Below are 18,775 nucleotides of genomic sequence, written 5' to 3'. Positions count from 1 at the left end.
CGTGCAGCTGCGCAGCGCCTCGGCGCACCGACCTCTCCCGAGAGCGGGACCGCGGGCGAGACCCGCAGGAGCGCTCGGTGCGTGGCCCTGCAGCGGAGGGCGTGCGGCAGGGCTGGCGGCGCAGGTGACCCCTGGGGGCCCCGAGCAAGCGCGCTCTCGAGAGGCCTGGGAGCGGGGCCGGGAAGTGACCACTGAGTGTGGGCAGCGGAGGCCCGCAGGGTAGCGGTCCTCGCGGAGGGCGAACGCCTGCCACTCACGAGTAGATTTTTTTAAAAGCTGAGGCAGGATTTGAACCGATGGCCTGACGCTGTTGCTGACCCTCAAGCAAGTCCCACCCCACACGCGCGAAAGGGTCTTCGTCAAAACCCAAAGCCTGGGCTTGCCTAAGCAACGGTGGGACGCGGACGTGACCCCTCTGGAGACCTCCACCCGCAAGGGTGAAGGTGGAGAGAGCCTGAAGGCCCAGCTGCCAGGGCAGGAGGACAGGGCTGCCATGGAGGGAAGGGACAGCGCCACAGCAGAGGGCATCCCTGGAGGTGTGATTTTTAAAAATGTGAATGTTTCCATTTTAAACATTTATCACAGGAAAAGACATATTGCCATGAATCCTCCTGGAGACACTCCCCCTTGCTTGGAACACGCTCATCTCATCGTTTTCGCCGCTTTCTGCAGCAGCTCGGGAGTCCTCTTTTCTGAGTGTCTTTAGTGACACGGTCCCGGCTGCCTCGATGTCTTGGTGGGTTCAGAACATTTCCCTTTCGTGGTCGTTTTGATTTTGGGAACAGCCAGAAGTCATGCGGTGCCAGATCCGGTGAGTAAGATGGATGAGGACACACCGCATTTGACACAAATTGCAATAAATGTTTCATCAACAACGGTCGATCAGATGATATAATGAATGTTTAAACTTTTAAAATTTATTACACTAAAAGGCAGATTGTCATTTATCCCTCTCAGAATATCCAAAATACTCCCCCTCACTTTGAACACAATCCACCGTTCCTGACAATGTGTCTTTTACCGTAGTAAGTTTTTAAACATTCACTGTGCTTTTCCATCCCTGCTTCAGGTTTGGGAACACACACACTGATTCCCACAGTTGTGGGACAGAGGCCCCGTCCTTGGTTCAGAGGATCCTCACCTTCAGCAGAGCTCTTTGTTGGTGGGTCACTGCCCTGGCAATAAAATGACACGGACGCTTGCTGCTTCCCCACCTGATAAATACGCCCTGTGGAAGTGGTTAAGTGTCCAAGAGAGAGGGGGTGGTCAGGAATGTAAATATGGGTGATGAGGGGTGCATCTACATTGAGGCAGATTCCCAGAAGGGCTGCAGTTGCGTTGGTTAATCATCAACATTTTTTATTTCATTTCAGGAAGGGAGACAGCCAGGGCATCCCCTTGGTGTTAGGGAACATGAGAGCAGGTAGGAGATAAGACATTCAACTTGGTTATGCCAGTAAACCTGTGTAATAAAATAATGATCTTAGAAGTGGAGTTTCCACGCTTCAGCCTTGAAAACCAAATCAAGTAAAATGCTTTATAAACTGCAAAGGACCGTATAAGTAGGTGTTATTAATAGCATTAATAGAGAAAATATAATCCCTAAAATATAAGTTGCTAGCGATTGTTCTTTCTCCATTTCCCTTATGATGTTCAGCTTTCTTGATTTACTAAGTGACTCAGAAGGGAACTTAAATAAGCTTGCATTTCTATTTGTAATCTAATCTTAGTAACAGTTGCTTCCTTCTGACAAGGGGTTAAAGAATCCCAAAACTGAAAATGGTTTGTGGGAATGGAGAAACAGTGCGAGTGTACACTCGGAAAGTTTCAGTTCCTTAGCAGTTGAGAGGACCCTGCGCCCTCGAGAGAGTTAGCTGTCCCTGCCACAGTTATCCCCCTTCAGAGAATGGCAGTATGGTGACTCTTGTCTTGCCAGGGTTTTGGGAAAACTGACAGAAAGCCCAGAAAATGTCAAAAATGTGAAGAGGGCCAGAGGCAATGTGAAACGTGCCTATTTCCTTCTGTTGTTTGTTTATTGTAGTTTCAGATCCCCACCGTGCATTGCACAGAAAAGATTTTAGATTACTCACATCTAAACTAGGCAAAGTGACTGGTAACCTGTGCTTTATTGCTATTCTTGTTTGTGTAGAGCCACTAAGAACCATTATTTTTACAGATTTACTAGAGGAAGAGACCACTTTACAGATTTATTTCTATCCAAGGCCAAAGTTTAAACAAATAGAGTAATGCTAGCTTTTACAGGAAATCATGGACCTCATTCTTTGATCATGAAAACGTCTTTCCCGGAGAGGAACGCAGTAGGGCCTCATGCAGTGAGAGGTTACTGAGCAAAAGGCCCGAGCACGGGAGTCCCTCGGCAAAGTCACAGCCGATGGGAAACACAGCCACCGCAGGTCAGCTGGTGTGCTTGTGCCGGCCACGCTCCACATGGACAGCCCTCTTCTTTGCAGTTTTCTTTTTGAAGAGGAACAAAAACACGTTTTGATTGTGTCATTTAACAAACTCATCCTTTGGTCCTGAGGCGACCTGCAAACAGTGAAACTTTCTCTGGTCCTTAGAGCCTCTGGTTCAGTGGTTCTTCTTCTTTCCCGGAGGGTTAACGCAGCCTGGAGTGACTAACTTCTCTGGGCACTGCTCTGAGCAACACCAGGGCCACAATCTACTGAAGGATGTTGAAACTTTCAGCTACAGGCTAAAGGAACTCCTTAAAAAGTTGGGCTTGGAATATTTCCCAAGCCAGTACAGAAGAAAACAGCAGGCACAATCTTCTTGACACCAAAAAGAAGGGATTTTCTGTTTGCACTATGAGTGAGTGATCGTTTAAATTGAAAATAACACAGAATGGGAGGTGACCTTTGTGGAGAGGAGAAGGGGCAGGAAGGGATGGGGGAGACGGGAAGGCAGAGAGAGAAGTGTACCAATTCCCCAAAAGGAAGGTAATTATTATGTACCACAAAATATAACGATAAAAAGAAACTAAAAAGAAAAGAAAGTACCTACATTCCAAAACTTTTCTACCTACCTTTGAACAACCTGAAATTTCCAAATTGTACTGATGTTAAGAAATAAAATATTGTGTCAGGTCTACTACTGAATTGATGGTGGCCTGTCAGTAAGTGTTCCCCCTTCACCACCTCGACCCCAGGATATGGGTTCCACATAATTTCTAATTTAGTTATTTGGTTGTTTGGGACTACAAAAATAATTTTCCATGGAAAGAATCTTAAGAATAGTTTTTAGATACTTTGTCTAGCCCATAATCAAACTTGTATATTTAAAATCAAAATTAGAAGGCAGTTTGCAGCAGTGCAATCACACTACCTAGAAAAAACAACACAGAGGTGCTTGTCTGTGTCGCTTAATGGTAACAGGGGTTGTGGATGCCCACTGTGTCCCGTGTGCTCTGTGCCCTTGGACACACACTCTTGTGATGCCCTGCCCATCCCAGACTCCCAAATTCCCTGTGGCTCAGCTCAGACTGCCCCGCCTCTGTGAAAACTCTTGAAATCTCCCGCTGCCTATCTCACCTGGCTTTTTTTGCATTAATCCTGAAATGAGGGACAGGAAGAAGCCCCAAGTGTTTGACTGAAACCAGGAAAACTTAGTGCGGCCTCCTCTTCCTGCCTGACCAACTGACTGCAATTGAAATGAACAGTGAAATAAACAACCGAGATTTATGTGGAAAGAACTACAGGATACATTGCTAAAGGACAAAGCAAAGTGCAGATGACAGCGCTGCCATTTGTGGCTGTAAATGTGTGACCCTTCCACAAGGAGACCCAAGAAATGGGACTGATAAGACTGGTTAATCCTGAGGGGATGATGGTGGAGAGAGGTGGACAGTGGCATGGAGGAGACATTTCTCATTGTGCACTTTTCCAGACTGCTTGACTTTGTAATCATGCATTTTAAAAATTACACACACACACACACACACACACACACACACACATTTTGCGGAGGGAGGAAAGTAATAGAAATAGAGCTGAAGGCTTTCACACTGAGCTACATCCCTAGTGCACCCTTCCTTTCTTCTTTCTTCCTTCTTTTCAGAGAAGCCTCATTAAAGTGCCCAGGCTGTACTCAAACTTGCAGTCCTCCAGCCTCTGTGCATTCTAATTTTTTTCAACTTTTTATTAGTAGATGTTTGTAGTATGTAGTGATTATGGAAGAGTGGGGAGTTGATACATGTATAAAACATATCAATTATTTTTATGTCTCCTTTTCTTCTCCTTCTTCCCCTCTCCCTCCATCTCTTGGTCTCTTTCCCATTTGGAAATGATCTATTTCCCTTTTCCTGTTAACAGTCTTTTATTTTACTGTTTAATTTATTTACACTTTGGGTTTCTCATGTAAGAGAAATGATGCACTATGTAAGCTTTTGTGTTTGATTGATTTCACTTAACATTATGATCTCAAGGAGCATCCTTTTTCCTACAAATGACTCAACTTTCTACTTCTTTATGGAAGAGCAGTATCCCATTGTATTTAATTACCACATTTTCTTTTTCACTCATCTGTCAATATTGAGAACATATGGGCCGCTTCCAAGATCTTGCTATTGTGAGTTGTGTTGGTTTTATAAAACCATTTCTTAAATATTATATTCAGATGTTTACATTTTCGTTACTGTTTCTCCATTAACTTTTAAAATCTACAAATCACTAGCATTCTAATGTAGTAAAATTTTGTGGTACTAATGAAGGAATCATAAAATATGCATCACAATTTATAACATCATCATTTCATTCTCTCCTAAAATGAAATAGGAAACACTGGCTCAGGGAAATGCCTGGCACACAGCACATTCTGCATCTCCCTTCATCTCTGCTTCTACCTGTGTGTTTGCTACCACTGCACCATCAGAGAAGATTCCAGAATGGCCTTCCACCCACTACCCCACAGAAATAGCACCATTCCTTGCTCTTTGTGACACAGTCAAACTTATGACACAATTAATTTTATTGTAAAGCAGCCTTGAGATCATCTTACTCCAACACTGAAGGCCCTTTGGGAGGAGCCGATACATTCTTCCTGAATATTTTGTTTATCTAGATTCATACCAGAACATTCTCTTTCTACTTCCTCTACTTCTTTAGCTTCCTAAGACTTAAGTAATACCCCGTTATCTACTTTCTTTCCCCATTCCATTGACTTGGTCTAGTCAGAGCTGTCCAGTCCTTCTTGCCAAACCAGTGGACGTTCGTCTGTCCCCACCCACCCCTGCTTCCCGAATCACTCAGTGCTGCTGATCACGACCACCTTACTGAACCTGTGGTCTAGGCCACTCTGTCACTTCTGGTGGCTCTGGGGGGCTGCTGCATGGAGTGTGACCTGTCCCGCCTGCCTCCTGCTGCTGACTTCTTGAAACTCTTCATCATTTTTGAACAGATTATGCTTCTGGCTCTGTTTGAGGAGCATTGTTTTGAGTTTTGATCACCATTCTGGACATTGTTTCCTCAGCTCCTTTGAGGACCCCACTTTTCCTGCATAAATGCTAGCATTACCAAGTTTTTTCACTGTGGCCTTTTTAAAAATCCTGTCTCTTCTCCCTAATCTTGTGACTAACTATGGTTTTTTTCAATGCCTTTAGTCATTTACCCATCTTCCTGTGTCTCTCGCCTCTGTGGATCTAGCTCCTAGACATTTCTTTCCTTTCTATTTCTGCTGTTAATAATTAAACCCAGTCCTCACGTCTGTCTAGATTACTGCAGCGGTCCTGTAACTCATTGTCCTGACTCCTACCTCGCCTGCTCATCCACCCACTCACTGGTGTAACCCTTCCCTCATGATCTAGCCTGCCCACACACTGCGTGTTCCCTCTAAAACCTTACAGTTTTCTGTGGTTCCCTTGTATTTTTGAGACACATCCCCACACTCCCTGGAATGAAGCATAGAACTCTCACCCTACATGAGCTGCCTGCTTGTCCAGCTGACCCCTAGCCACTTCTTCAACCACTCAGTTACAGCTGTGCTTGCCTGGGGGTGCTGCTTATGTGCCCAGTGTGAATCTGTAGCTCTTGCCACAGACAGATACTCTCAACATGCTATTTCATGGATCAATGATGTCTGCTTGCTTCAGTGTTTTATGATCAAGATTCTAACACCTAGAAAATCAAAACTAATACGCTAGCAGAGGAGCTCCAAGTGCATCATAACGTACTTCCTTTGCGAGTGTGTACCTCCAGCACTCACACCAGCTGGAGCTGTATTACTCACTTCCCACCCCAAAGAACTCTTAGCTTGGAAAACTTCCCGAAACTCAGCATTGCGTCACCAGTGAGGCAGAATATCCCTGTGTTTCTTGGGCTCTAAGGATCCTACCAGGAACCCTTATCAGAGACAGACGCTGCTGTCCAGACAACAGCCTCCTCGTTCTGCTTTTCCTCTTTTCCAAGGGCTCAGTGCACTCATTAGGGTGCTGGAAGGTGCAGCCTTCTCCTCACAAACATTTAATTTTTGATATTTTTACTCACTTATCCCCAAACAGAATTTAAAAATATAGGTACGACTCACAATGAATGCAATCTCTGTGCGCTGCAAACGTGTACTAATAAAAATTTGATAAACACATACTAAAAATACAGGTACAAGTTCTTTTTCAGCAGTTGGAGGTTTTTATTCCTCTATCTCCTTAAACATTTATTCCCCTTCCAATTCCTGCATGGAATACCCTTCTAATATAAAATGGTTTGTTTGCCTCACAGTCTTTATCAAACTTTTAAACAATAAAAACATGTATATACTGAAATTATTTTTCTCTCTTCTGATGATAACCATTAAGTATTAAAGGCTAAGCTATACAAACACTATTCATTCATAACTAATTTAAAAGAAAAATATATTTGGTGAATATGAAAATAAAATTTTATTATAAATGCATTTCTCAATGACACAGAGTTTTTAAAAATTAGTTTGCAGATGAATGTTATTTACAGTTAGGAAAAACAGTATTTCACAAAATACATATATAAAAGAGAGAAATGGGGCTCATTTAGATGTAAACAGAGCTAGAAAGAGTTTTACTATAGCAATACCATGTAGTTATTTGGGCTTAGTCTAAGGTCCTATATTAAGAATTGCACAGTGATCTGTCTAAAACCTTTCTATGTGATCTAGCTGTTTCCACTTGATTCTTTACTTCTATTTTGCTGGAAAGCAGAACTGGAAATCGTCCAACTTGGCAAAGGCTTGCTACTCAGTTACTAGAGTCATTCACTCTGTTTCTAGAGAGCTTACAAAAAGCTTTACCAAAACTTATCAATTGTTGGGGCTGGGGATTTAGCTCAGCAGCACAGCGCCTGCCTGGCAAGTACAAGGTCGTAAGTTCGATTCCCGGTACCAGAAGAAAAAAAAAAAACAAAACTTATCAATTGTTAGTAATGAAATCTGTCTCCCCCAGAGTAAACATCAGTGCAACGAGTTCAGAAGGAATTGAGAAAAGTGGAATATTGTCTTTAAAAATGTTGGCAGTAAAACGAAGCTTGATGCACATTCTCCCCCAGAGTAAACATCAGTGCAACGAGTTCAGAAGGAATTGAGAAAAGTGGAATATTGTCTTTAAAAATGTTGGCAGTAAAACGAAGCTTGATACACATTCAAAGCTCTTCTCCTGTACTTTTGGTATTTTTTTTTTTTTGTCAAAGCCCCCGAGCTGTAGTTAGGTTGTCCCCTGAAGGACAGACAGTGCCCACTGTGTAGCCCACTTACATGGTCCTCAGCATCACACCAGGCAGCCTTACAAGGCTTCCTGAGAGATTCTCTTGACTGTATGTCCCAGTGCAAAGGACTCTGGGAGTTGTAAACAGGCATCGAGTTCATTCCTGCACTTGACTCCAAGAAACAGAGCCTTAGCTCCAGTGTGTCTCTTTACAACAGGTCAGAACCATGTCACATTCCCTGCTCCTCGTAGACATTCCCTTTTCTCGGCTCTCACGGGACTTTCCACTCTGGCTCAGTCCGAATGAGTCATCTCCTTGCATTTTCATTCTGAGAAGGGCCTTTTCTGGAGTAATACAAATCCCAGAGTCCCTTGCAGGGGCAATTCCTGAGGGGTGTGCCCTGCATGCGGAGCTGCTGCAAGTGCAAGTCTAGGACGTGAATTGCACAACCACGTCTGACACAGTGACGGGATTTGTTTTCTTTCAGATTGCCACTTCCTGAAACCAAGGCTGCTTAGGAGAAACAGTATATTTCAAGAAGGTTTTAGCGGAATCAACTATTTGCAGAGTCAGATTTGCTGGTCTGAGTGTTTTCGTCTTCTTCGAGATAAAAGTGAGTACCAGCCTTCAAGTAAACATTTTCCATAGATGTGGGTAGAAAGGATGAGGCCTCGTGCATACGGTAATTTTCTCAAATTGTAGATTGCTCCTGTCACCCTGTTTCCACCTCGTGGTCTCATCTACATTTTATAACTTTGGGGTTTGAAGAGCATTTGTGTTTCTAGACACATCTGCCACTGGGAGGAGCCAGTGGGGAGGGGCTGTCTCTAATATTTTAAAGAGAAGAAAATGAACCATTTCTGCGAGGTTTTAAAAACCAGGTCCTTGCATCACAGAGCTTGTTAAACCTGCTACTGAACACCTGACCTCATCTGGCACTGAATCTAGAAGCCCTATTAAAGCATTAAAGGAGTTTTGGGATTACCTATTTGAAAAACTAACCTTGGGACTTTTGCCCAGAGTACACAAGTAATGATCCTAGAAACCAAATCTTTTATGATGGTATCGGTAATTTGGACAGGAAGCAGACAGATGAAAACAACGCTTCACACACTGGAAGAGCCGCCAGGTATTCTGGGTGTGGACAGCACTGCTCAGAGAGGAAGCATCTAGAAAAGTCGAATTTCTTGTATGTCTAGCTAGAAGAGGCTTTCCAGTAAGAAATTTTAGCATTTAAAGTTAGGGCTCTAGCCACCTTCTTCTCAACACCGTCAAATTCTAGCCTGAAAAGAAACAAAATACTTAAAATTATTCTAAAAATAATTTCTTGACTACTTCAGAGATTTTTAAGTTTGGGATGAATCCTTCTATTCTTCCCACAGTAAGACCCCAAGATTTTACAGCATCCGTGCCTGCATGAGGAAGCCAAAAGTTAAACTTTTAAAAATATATTTAAGAATGTTAATACATGTGTAATGACGGATATTATATAATCTCACACAAAATAGTATTGTGTGGTGTGTGTGACAGACCTCTTAAGCCATAACAATACCCCCCAGTAAGTGCTGTGTGGTGCAGGTTTGGCTTTAGAAACTGGAGTTTCCCTTAAGAATAAATGTGTGCATTGCATGTTATTTCTGAAATTCCATCATTGCTTCCACTCCAAAGCATTTCACCAGTCACTTCCTCCTGAACATATGTGTTATTTTTCTACTTCAGCAAATGATGGCTTTTGGCATAAACAGTTCATTGTAAATGATTTTCTTCCTTGAACTGTAAGTACCTGTAGGTTGAATAATTCTTATAGAACCTTATATTGAAGCTTTTGGCATAAACACATTCCTTATTTTTGTTACTGTATATTTGTATATAATAGATGGGGAAGTCTTTGTTTCTTGATATTATGAAATCTTGTGATTTGCTTTATTTACAGAATCTATAAGATAGACAGACTTAATAGTGAGAATATTGTTTGGTATTATCATTTTTCTATGTCTGAAGAACAGATAAAGATTAGTACAAATGTGCTCAAGTACAGTACACATCCTACTGACTTTAGGTGACACTGAAATTTTACCTTTAAGTATTTGATTTGCATACTTAGTTTAATGTGAATTAAAAATACAATTATCTCTTAAAACTTCTGTTTTTATGAATATTATTGCTTAGGAAGACGCTAAGTAAAAAGAAATCAAGCTAATTTAACAGTGATTTTAAGGAAAAATACTGCTATAGGTAATGCCCAGAAATAGCAAAACATGTGAAGGTAGCATCCAAAAGGCTTAAAGACTTGGACCAGTTGTACTAATGCACTGGAAAGTGGGTATTGTCTAAGCCCGTGTGATATCTTTGGACTTCACTGGTTCTGGATTTCAGAACTCAACTGAGAATACCATTTGCAGATCTGCAGTATATTAGCTGGATAAAGAAATGCTTCATCAAACTTTCACCAGGTCTGTGGTGTTTCACATTTCCTTATGAAGTGTCATAGAATTGAAGGAACACAATATTTTTAAAATATAATCACAGAGAGGGTAAGTTATCCCAGGGTAAGCATCACATGTCCATTCTGCTGACACAGATGTCCTGAATTAGGGGATAGGGACCTAAAACACCTTCAAGGGCCATTATGTGTCATGATATGTGCCAGTGGTCATTTCAAAATGGCTATATTTGGAATTTCCATTTCTAGGAATCCACTGTAGGGAGAAAATAAATCTAAACAGGAGAAAAATTCACCTAGATGTTCATCACAAACGGTATTTATAATAATTGCAAGCACTTTAACACAGAAGAAAGTTTAAACAGATTGTAGTATACCCATAAAATATGTTGAGTGGAAAAACAGCAGTACCAATATGGGAAAAGCTAAGTGAAAAATAAATTTAGTATCAATTATTTTACTTAAAATTTGTTCACCAAGCATGGTGGCATACACCTCTAATCCCAGCATTCTGGGAGCCTGAGACAGGAGAAACGGCAGGTTTGAGGCTGGCTAGGAAAACTTAGTGACTTAGAGGACCCTGACTCAAAATAAAAGTAATTTTTTTAAAGAGATATGGCTCAGTGCAAAGGCGCTGGGTTCAATCCCCAGTACAACAAAACAAAACCTTGTTACTACATGCATAAAATGGTATCAAGATAAGTACACAGTGTTCTAAGAGTGGTTATATTATAGTGGTAAGTTGATTTACTCTCTTCCTTTCCCTGCTTGTATCAGGAGGTTGGCCAGCGCCCCCCCGTCCCTCCCCCGCTCCGCAAAGGCTTAAATAAAATAGGCGAAGTAATGCAGGTTGTGGGGTCCAGGAAGTCAGAACTCTGTGGGAGCTAAGACTTATCTCGGTTGCCAAGAACTGTCACTGCGCACGTTGTCCTCCCCAGTCACTCCCCGGGGCGACCACGGGGAGCTGCAGGATGTGGGTGCGCGGGGTGTCACCGCGTCAGGATGGGGTGCGCCCTCGGACGCGGATTTCGCCACCCTCGCGCGTGCTCGGAGGGTGCGGGCGAGCGGGAGACGCCCGGGGCCCCCACCACCCCCGCGCCGTCGCCGACCCCCGCGCGCCTCGCTCCACGCAGACCCGCGCGTCCCCCGCGCCCCGGCCTTCTGGGCTCCGAGTTTGTGCTGACTTCTTTGCGCGTCGCCCCCAAGCGGCTCTCCACAGAAAGTCCCGTGAGGATTTAGAACTCGTGGGCCCGTCCTCACCCCAAGCCCTGCCGTCGCTGCGCCGGGTCTTCGTGCGCCACGCGACCTCCAGGGTGCGCGGCCCCAGATCAGACCCCGCAGCGGACGCTCTCACCGCCCGCGGATGAGCCTGCTTCGCACCTCATCTCTGCGCTCTGCACCCTTAACGGGCTGCAGATTCTCTCCCGTGCTTTCTACAGGGCCTTGCGTTTCTCATCGCCCTCTTACACCATCCTTGCTTTTTTTTTTTTTTTTTTTTGGTACTAGGGCTGCGGCCCACCAAGGTACAGCCCGAGCTCCTTTTATTTATTTTGAGGCAGGGTCTCAGTAAATTGCCCAGTCCAGCCTCGAACCTGGCAGTCCTCCTGCCTCAGCCTCCACAGTAGCTCGGATTCCAGGGGTGAGCCACCATACTCAGGTGTTTTCCCTTCTGTTCCCTCCCGCAGTCCGCTCCACACACCAAGCTTCTGCTCTGCCTCCTCGGCGTCTGGCTAGCTGTGCACCGTGGCTGGCACCCACCAGCAGCTGCACCTGCACCCCTAGAGTAGGGCCCCTGTGTTCCCTCCCCGGGCTCTAAAGCCACATCCAGATACCCATACGCGCCTCCATCCTGCACCCCACGGGCACCTGGCATCGAACATCTTCAGTACTGGCCCATTCACCTCCCGCACCTACCCGTGTTTTCCTGTCGGTACCCAGACCCCGTGGACACCTTCCTCAGGCCCAGCACACACACCCGTGCCTCCCCAACACTACCCATGCGTTTTGCAGTCACCGGGTCCATCTCTACACACCTGCCGAGCCTCCCCGCAGCTGCCCGTGCGCAGTGACCCAGGTCTTGGCAGCCCCCTCCGGTCCCTGACCTGTCCGCCCCCCGCTTCCTCAGCTGGTCTCAACCGCTTTCTCGGTCCGCTGGCCGCGCCTTCTCCAGCTAGGTCATGTGTCCCTCTGTTACCACGGGGAACTTAACCCCAGCCGTTGGGAGCCTTGCTCTTTCCCAACGTCTCAGACCCTTTGCCTCTGGCTATTCTCCTCGCCTGCAGACCACTTCTCTCTGGATTTCCAGACGCAGCAGGGGCATCACTTCCTTGTGGGAGACTTGATTTACAACCCTGCCCTCCATCAAAGTGAATGGCCACTTAGTCCTGCTGGGCTAGGCACTACCTAGGTCCACAGCGTTCCTCCACACCACAACTTTTATTATGTTTGTTTATGAGACAGAATCTCTCTATGCAGTCCAGGCTGGCCTTGAACTCATGGTGATCCTCCTGCCTCGGCCTCCTAAGTGCTGGTATTACAGTTGTGCGCCACCGTGCCTGGCTGCCCCAGAACTTAATGGAGCCAATGTGATGATTTCTTGTCTCTGTATACAGTTATTTCTTCCTGAGGACCAACTTTCTGTTATCTCTGAATTCCTAGTGCATGACATGTTGTAGGTGGTCAATGTACATTTGCTAAATACCTAAAATTTCACCAACCTCTATTCTTCTGCCCTATTTCTTTTCTTTAAAGGAGACTTATCATTGTTAAAACGCCCTAGCTCACAAAGGAAATCACCTTTCCAAGGGCTCAGTTGAAAAAGAAAATCATAAATTTATCAATGCAATTCTTGAAGTAGTAGACATGGACGTCTACAGGGAAAGGGGACCTGCTTGAGTTCGCCAGGTGGCTTGTGACAAGTCAGGATTGGAACCCAGGTCTCTTGATGTGCGGCTCTGGGACCCCAAGGTGAACGGGTTACCCAAGCAGGAGGACCTATCGAAAGGTCTAAAAAACAAGGCCGCAACCTTCCATCCACCGAGCGATGCTCTCCGCTGTCCGCTCAGGCTCAGCGGTGACGGTTAAAGCTGTGCTGACGTCTGAGCCACACCTAAAATCGTGGACAGTACCAACCCTGTACGGCGTGTTTTCTCCTGTGCCTACATCCTTGTGATTAAGTTTAGTTAGAAATCAGGCACAGTGTAACCATAACTGACAATAAGATAGAGCAATAGTAAGAATGCACTGACAGTGTCATATACTCATAGAGTCACGTAAACGGGGTCTCTTAAAATACCCTGCTGTACCGTATCCTGCTTCTGACGACCATGATGAGATCAGGTGGCTGTATGATGACACCAAGCAGGGAGATGGCAGGCAGTGACGCAGTGCCAGCCGCCACAGCAGGGCACCAGGGTAATAATAGCACTGCAACAGCGACAGCCAGTCTGCAACCTAGACACCGACTCCTCAACAGCAGGTGAGCAGACTGTAGAGCTTGGGTTCTCAGGACAGAGGGAAGACGTGAAGTCCCAGGCAGGATGGAGTGGGACAGACGAGATTTCATTACGTTCCTCAGAAAAGCGTGTGCTTTAAAGCTGTGAACTGTTTGTTTCTGGTATTTTCCATTTAAGAATCCTGAACCAGAGCTGACTGTGGGAAACAGACCACAGCAAGCAGAGGCGCAGGGGGCAGGAGGGGTCACAACAGTAAGTAGCATCTTCCTTCCTTGATCCGTGCTGAGGGTGCTCTAGGGCTCGGATTTCTGCCACAAGCCTTCTGCACCTTCTCTTTTTAGTACCGCTACTGCTGGGTGAGGTGGGCATGAGAATTAGTAGCAGTTGCTCAGTAAAGGGAAGCGGTCATTATTTCCCCCCCTTGCTATGCTCAGCTGTTAGTGCGGCTCCATCTCCCCTCCTCTCGTTTCCTACGCCGGACACCTCTGATCCCAGCTGCTGAGCAGTGGCAATGGTCTGTTTGCCTCGGACCAGCTTGTGCCCAGCACATGTAGCTTTCTCGGGGCTTCCAAGTGCTGTGCTCCTCTGAGCAGCTCCCTCCAGGCCTGGGCTTCTCCTCTGCTCACCTCCTGCTGTCCACCACAGGGCACCAGCCCTGTGCCTGAACGGAGAGCTCTTCCCCCGGAAGAAGGTTTAGCTGTAGGTCAGCCTCCCTGGGGACCTGTCTCCTGGCGTTACCATCTGTGTTAGACAGAGGCAGAAACAGGCAGAGTGGAGAGGGTGTCCAGGTTTTTACTGGTACATTTTAGGTATTCATTCATTCATTCACATTCATCATAGGGAATTTGTACCTGTCCACGATACAACTTCTTTCTTTTTTTAACCCTATTCCCCTCCCCTCCCTTCAACCCGCCTTCCCCTCCCTATTTACAAAATCTTTGTTTCCATTTTTCCTTCTTTTTTCATTTTTTTCTTTTCCCTTCCTCCCCCGCCCCCCATGGGAAAAGTTCTCCTTCCCATTTGAACATTGTCTCCCTATTGTGCAGTATCTATTATACATTTTGGTCCTTACTTACACTTTCGGTGTCCCAGGGTAACCAGTTTTAAAGCAAGACTGAAAGAAGGAAGTGAGCACACACGGAAGTCATCCCTGCACTCACACAGGAAGTGAGTGAGAGGACGAGTGTGTGCAGAATGTGCAAAGTGGTCACAATCACTTGCTAAATCATTGCAGGTTACAGCTGGACATCTCAACCTCCAGACAAAAATTGATGGCTCAATTATTGTCAAAGAACATTTCATTAAATTTTAAAAACTGCCAGGAGTGGTAGCACATGCCTGTAATCCTAGCATTTGGGAGGCGGAGGCAGGAGGATCACAGCAAGTTGAAGGCCAAGTTGAAATACATAGTGAGTTCAAGACCAGCCTGAACTACATAGTAAGACTCTGTCTCAAAAAAAGTTTTAAACTTATGCTTTATTAAACTTCATTATAAATATTAAAGCTACTCAGAAAAACAATGGTATAAAATATTTATGGTGCTTATGTCTTAGTGCGACAATAGATAATTCTTATTTTCTTTTTATCTTACTGTTTCATCAAATTTTCTACAATAATAATTTTTGCCCTCATGATAATACAAGGCATTAAAGGTTGAGATTCTTAAAAAATACATCAGAGACAGCTATGATGCAAAGAATCTTCAAGACTTTTGTGATTTAATTACTTACTAATTTAGCCCAACTCAGAAATAGGGGTGCATTGAATTGGCTGGAAATGCCTCTCTCTTGCAGACTAGTAGTCACAGTGCATGGAAAGGGAAGTCATTGTGAAAGAAAAAAGCAGCTATTGTGCAACAGAGGGGTGCGGAAGTCCCACAGTTTCTCAGCAGAGCTGTTCCCCTCGGTCTCCATTGACAGGAAAAAGCCTTTCTAGACTCTGTGGCTGGGCTGGGCGTGCACAGCACACAGGAGCAGGAGGGAAGGAACCGCTAGGACAATCAGCTCCTCCCACAAGGCGGCCCCTGCACGTTGTTATATCTTTGCCTCTCAGCAGCTCCCCCAAGGGTCTGCCTTTCCTTCCCTGTGCTTGTTGACTGAGGGTGGTTCCTTCCATGCCAATGTGTTGAGAATGCAATGCTTACTGGCGATCTAAGTGCAGATCTCATTATTGTTAGGTTGTTGGTTGAGAATATGCCTCTGAAGTGCAGAGAGAGGTTTGGGCTGGGGAAAGCAATCTGATGATTCTCAACCAATGCATGGCACCTACATCCATGACCTGAATGATATCAGGAGTGGGTGTAGGAGGAGGGAAGCTGCTTGAGAGTGAGCCTGTGCATACTCTAACAGAAAGGGGCCCAGTCAAAGAGGAGGAGCCAGGCCTAAGGCTGGGAAGGAGTGACCATGATAGGGGAGGTAACCAAGGGAGCGCGGGGCCCTGGGGTACAACAGAGAGGGAGGAGCCTCGCTCATGCTGTTGGCAGTCAGCCCACAGGAGAGTGAGCACTAACTGGGCTTAACGGGTGATGTGCATCAGTGACTTTAGTACAGCGATTTCAGAGGACAGATGTGCTGAGAATGGAACACTGAGATTCTACCTCAACCCAGTCGGAAGGGCCATCACCAAGAATATTAACAAGGGATGGATGCTGGCAAGGACAGAGGGAAAGGGAACTCCTCTTCAGTGCTTCTCTAAATGTACTACAGCCGCTATGGAAATCAGCTTCCTCAAAAAACTAAACATAGAGCTACCATGTGACCTAGCTGGGTGTGCTACAGGGATACTTGCGTACTGATGTTTACTGTGGTACAATTCACAGTAGCTGAGATATGAGACCAGCCTAGGCACCTGTCAGTGGATGAATGGATAAATAAAATGTAAAATAGCAGCCATAAAGAGGAAAGAAATTATGTCACTGGCAGGAAAATGGGTGGAACTGGAGAGTATCATGTTAGGCAAAATAAGCCAGACTCAGAAAGACAAGTGTCTTTTACCTAATATGTGGGATCAGCAAAAAAAGCCCATGAAAGTAGAAGCAAGACTATCATTAGACAAGAGGGAGGTAATAAAAGGGAGGAAGAAGGCTGTGGAGGAGTAATAGGCTGATGGATATGATCAAAACATGTTATATGCATGTATGAAAATACCACATTGAGATCCAATGCTTTGTAAAACTGATATGCACTGATAAAAAATATATTTAAGAAGAGAGTGAGAAGAGAAATTGGAAGTTTAAGTAGAAACAGTTCTTTGCTAGGAACTTTGCTAAAAGGTCACTAACTGCTGGGGAAAGTGAAATCAAGAGACTTTTTTTTCCCCCCGGTACCGGGAATCAAACTCCCGACCTTGCGCTTGCCAGTCAGGTGCTGTGCTGCTGAGCTAAATCCCCAGCCCACAAGAGACTTGTCTTCAAGATGGAAAAAGAAGGGTGGTTTGTAAACAGATAGGAATGAGCTAAGGGAGAGCAAAATCTTCACGAAGTAAGAGATTGATTGAGAAAGGCAAGAAGTGCTGCAGTAATATCTGTCTTGCTCACTTTGCACATCACTGAGACACAACACCCACACCCGCAATGTAAAGGAGGAAAGGCTTATTTTGGCTCAAAGTGTACGGAGGACTCAGTCCATGGTCGGCTGGCTCTAAGGCAGGGTGGCATGCAGAGGGGCCTGGTGGAAGACAGCTGCTCACATCTTGGTGGCCAAGAAGCAGAGAGGAAGGAGCCGGAAAGGGAGCTGGCCACACTCCAAGTAATCACCTCTTCTGCTGATGAGTATAGCACCCCATGATCTGTGATCCAATCATGTTCTAACACCCCCACCTAGATCACATAAGTCTTTTAGAGTACTGTGGTCCTAAACCATAGTATCCTCAAGTGGAGAACAGTGTTGAGAATTACTGCATGAGGGAGGGCTTGGTTTTAGAGGGTACCAGGTGACCTTCAGCTCTGAGAGCAGATGGGAGGCAGTGTGGGGTGCAGCTCTTGTTGGGTGGGAAGAGGTGATGAGTGTGTGGCACCTTCTGATTGCAGAGAATGAGGGTAGAGCAGGAAGAGAGAATGTGAGGAAAGTCACCTATGGGAGTGAACGGGGAGTAGCCCTGAGATGGTATGAGTGCTAGGCAGCATGAACAGCACCCTTCAGGAATTTAAGGTGAAATCTGTGTAGTTTTGTAATTTTCCCCCAGTATTTTCCTCTGTGAAAAAGCTGGATTTAACCAGAGTAGTAGTTTTGCTAAGCAAGTGTCACGAGTAGAAGAGAGACAGGGGAATCAAGGTGGATGCACCTTTGACTATCATGACTGACCACAGCAATGAAACTGGGTAAGGAAAGAAGAGAGGACCTCGGGCTGAGGGGCCATGAAAAGGAGGTAGGATCAAAGGATTAGAGTCAGGGGGAATTTTAGGACTGTTGGGTTTGGGGGACTAAAGGAGGACAAGGTGGGCAATAGTGCACAGAAATGGGACCCTTGGATTGGGAACTGTGGTAGAGAGGCTGTTGTTGGTGATAATACAGCTTAGGTGGACGCTGGGGGAGTGGATGAGTAGGGTGTGAAGGACTGAATCTTTGGAAGAAAGGGCTTCTAGGAGCTGAGAATCCTGGATCACTCACGACTATTGAAATTTGCGAGAATGGGAATGATTTGCAGAGAGAAACAGTGATCCAAGAGCTAAAATGCCTGGGGAGTTAGCAGCAGGTGACATCATCTGATGATAGGAGTTTCAAAGAGGGATGTGTGACCCATGGTGGCCATAAGGAGCAGGAGGTGCTCACCCAGCACTGGTGGCCCGGGACTATAGCAGAGTGAGCTTCCCTGCAAGGTGGCTGCGGGACAGCTGTAAATGTAAACCATGGTTAAAGTATTGTGCTGTCATTTTAACATGTGACAAAGTCAAATTGCTCAGCATAAGTAAATTTTTTGTGAGGATTCTTTTTTCTTATGTGGCCCAGAAGTAACAACAGAAGTGTTTTTCAGCAAAATCTGTTTACTTTTACACAACAAGATGATCAGATATCACTACTGCCGAGGGTGTAGACTTCTGATGGCAAGATTTCACTCTTGTAGGGTTGAACTGCTTCAAGAGTCTATGGAGAGATCCGAAGTCCCCTCTCTAAGAGAGGAAGGAGACCAAAAGCTATGAAGAACAAGTCCCTTGGTGTGACATTCCACCTCCTGTGTAGCTAAAAGGAAGGGCAGTG

The 18,775-nt window shown here is 45.3% G+C and overlaps 1 protein-coding gene across 3 annotated transcripts in view; it reads left to right on the top strand.

Moving 5' to 3' along the window:
* Alpk1 (alpha-kinase 1) overlaps positions 1-18,775 on the top strand; it is a gene marked incomplete at its 5' end in the record, with an annotated part of 119,091 nt that continues 100,316 nt past the window's right edge. For all 3 annotated transcript variants that reach the window (XM_013520772.1, XM_013520771.1, XM_005397100.2), the window contains 3 exon segments: positions 1-124; positions 586-811; positions 8,170-8,295.

This window comes from Chinchilla lanigera, unplaced genomic scaffold (assembly GCF_000276665.1).
Source record: "Chinchilla lanigera isolate Chin_1 unplaced genomic scaffold, ChiLan1.0 scaffold00056, whole genome shotgun sequence".
NCBI classification, from domain to species: Eukaryota; Metazoa; Chordata; class Mammalia; order Rodentia; family Chinchillidae; genus Chinchilla; species Chinchilla lanigera.
The sequence above is the reverse complement of the archived record's forward strand: the minus strand, read 5'-3'. Positions and strand labels throughout refer to the sequence as shown.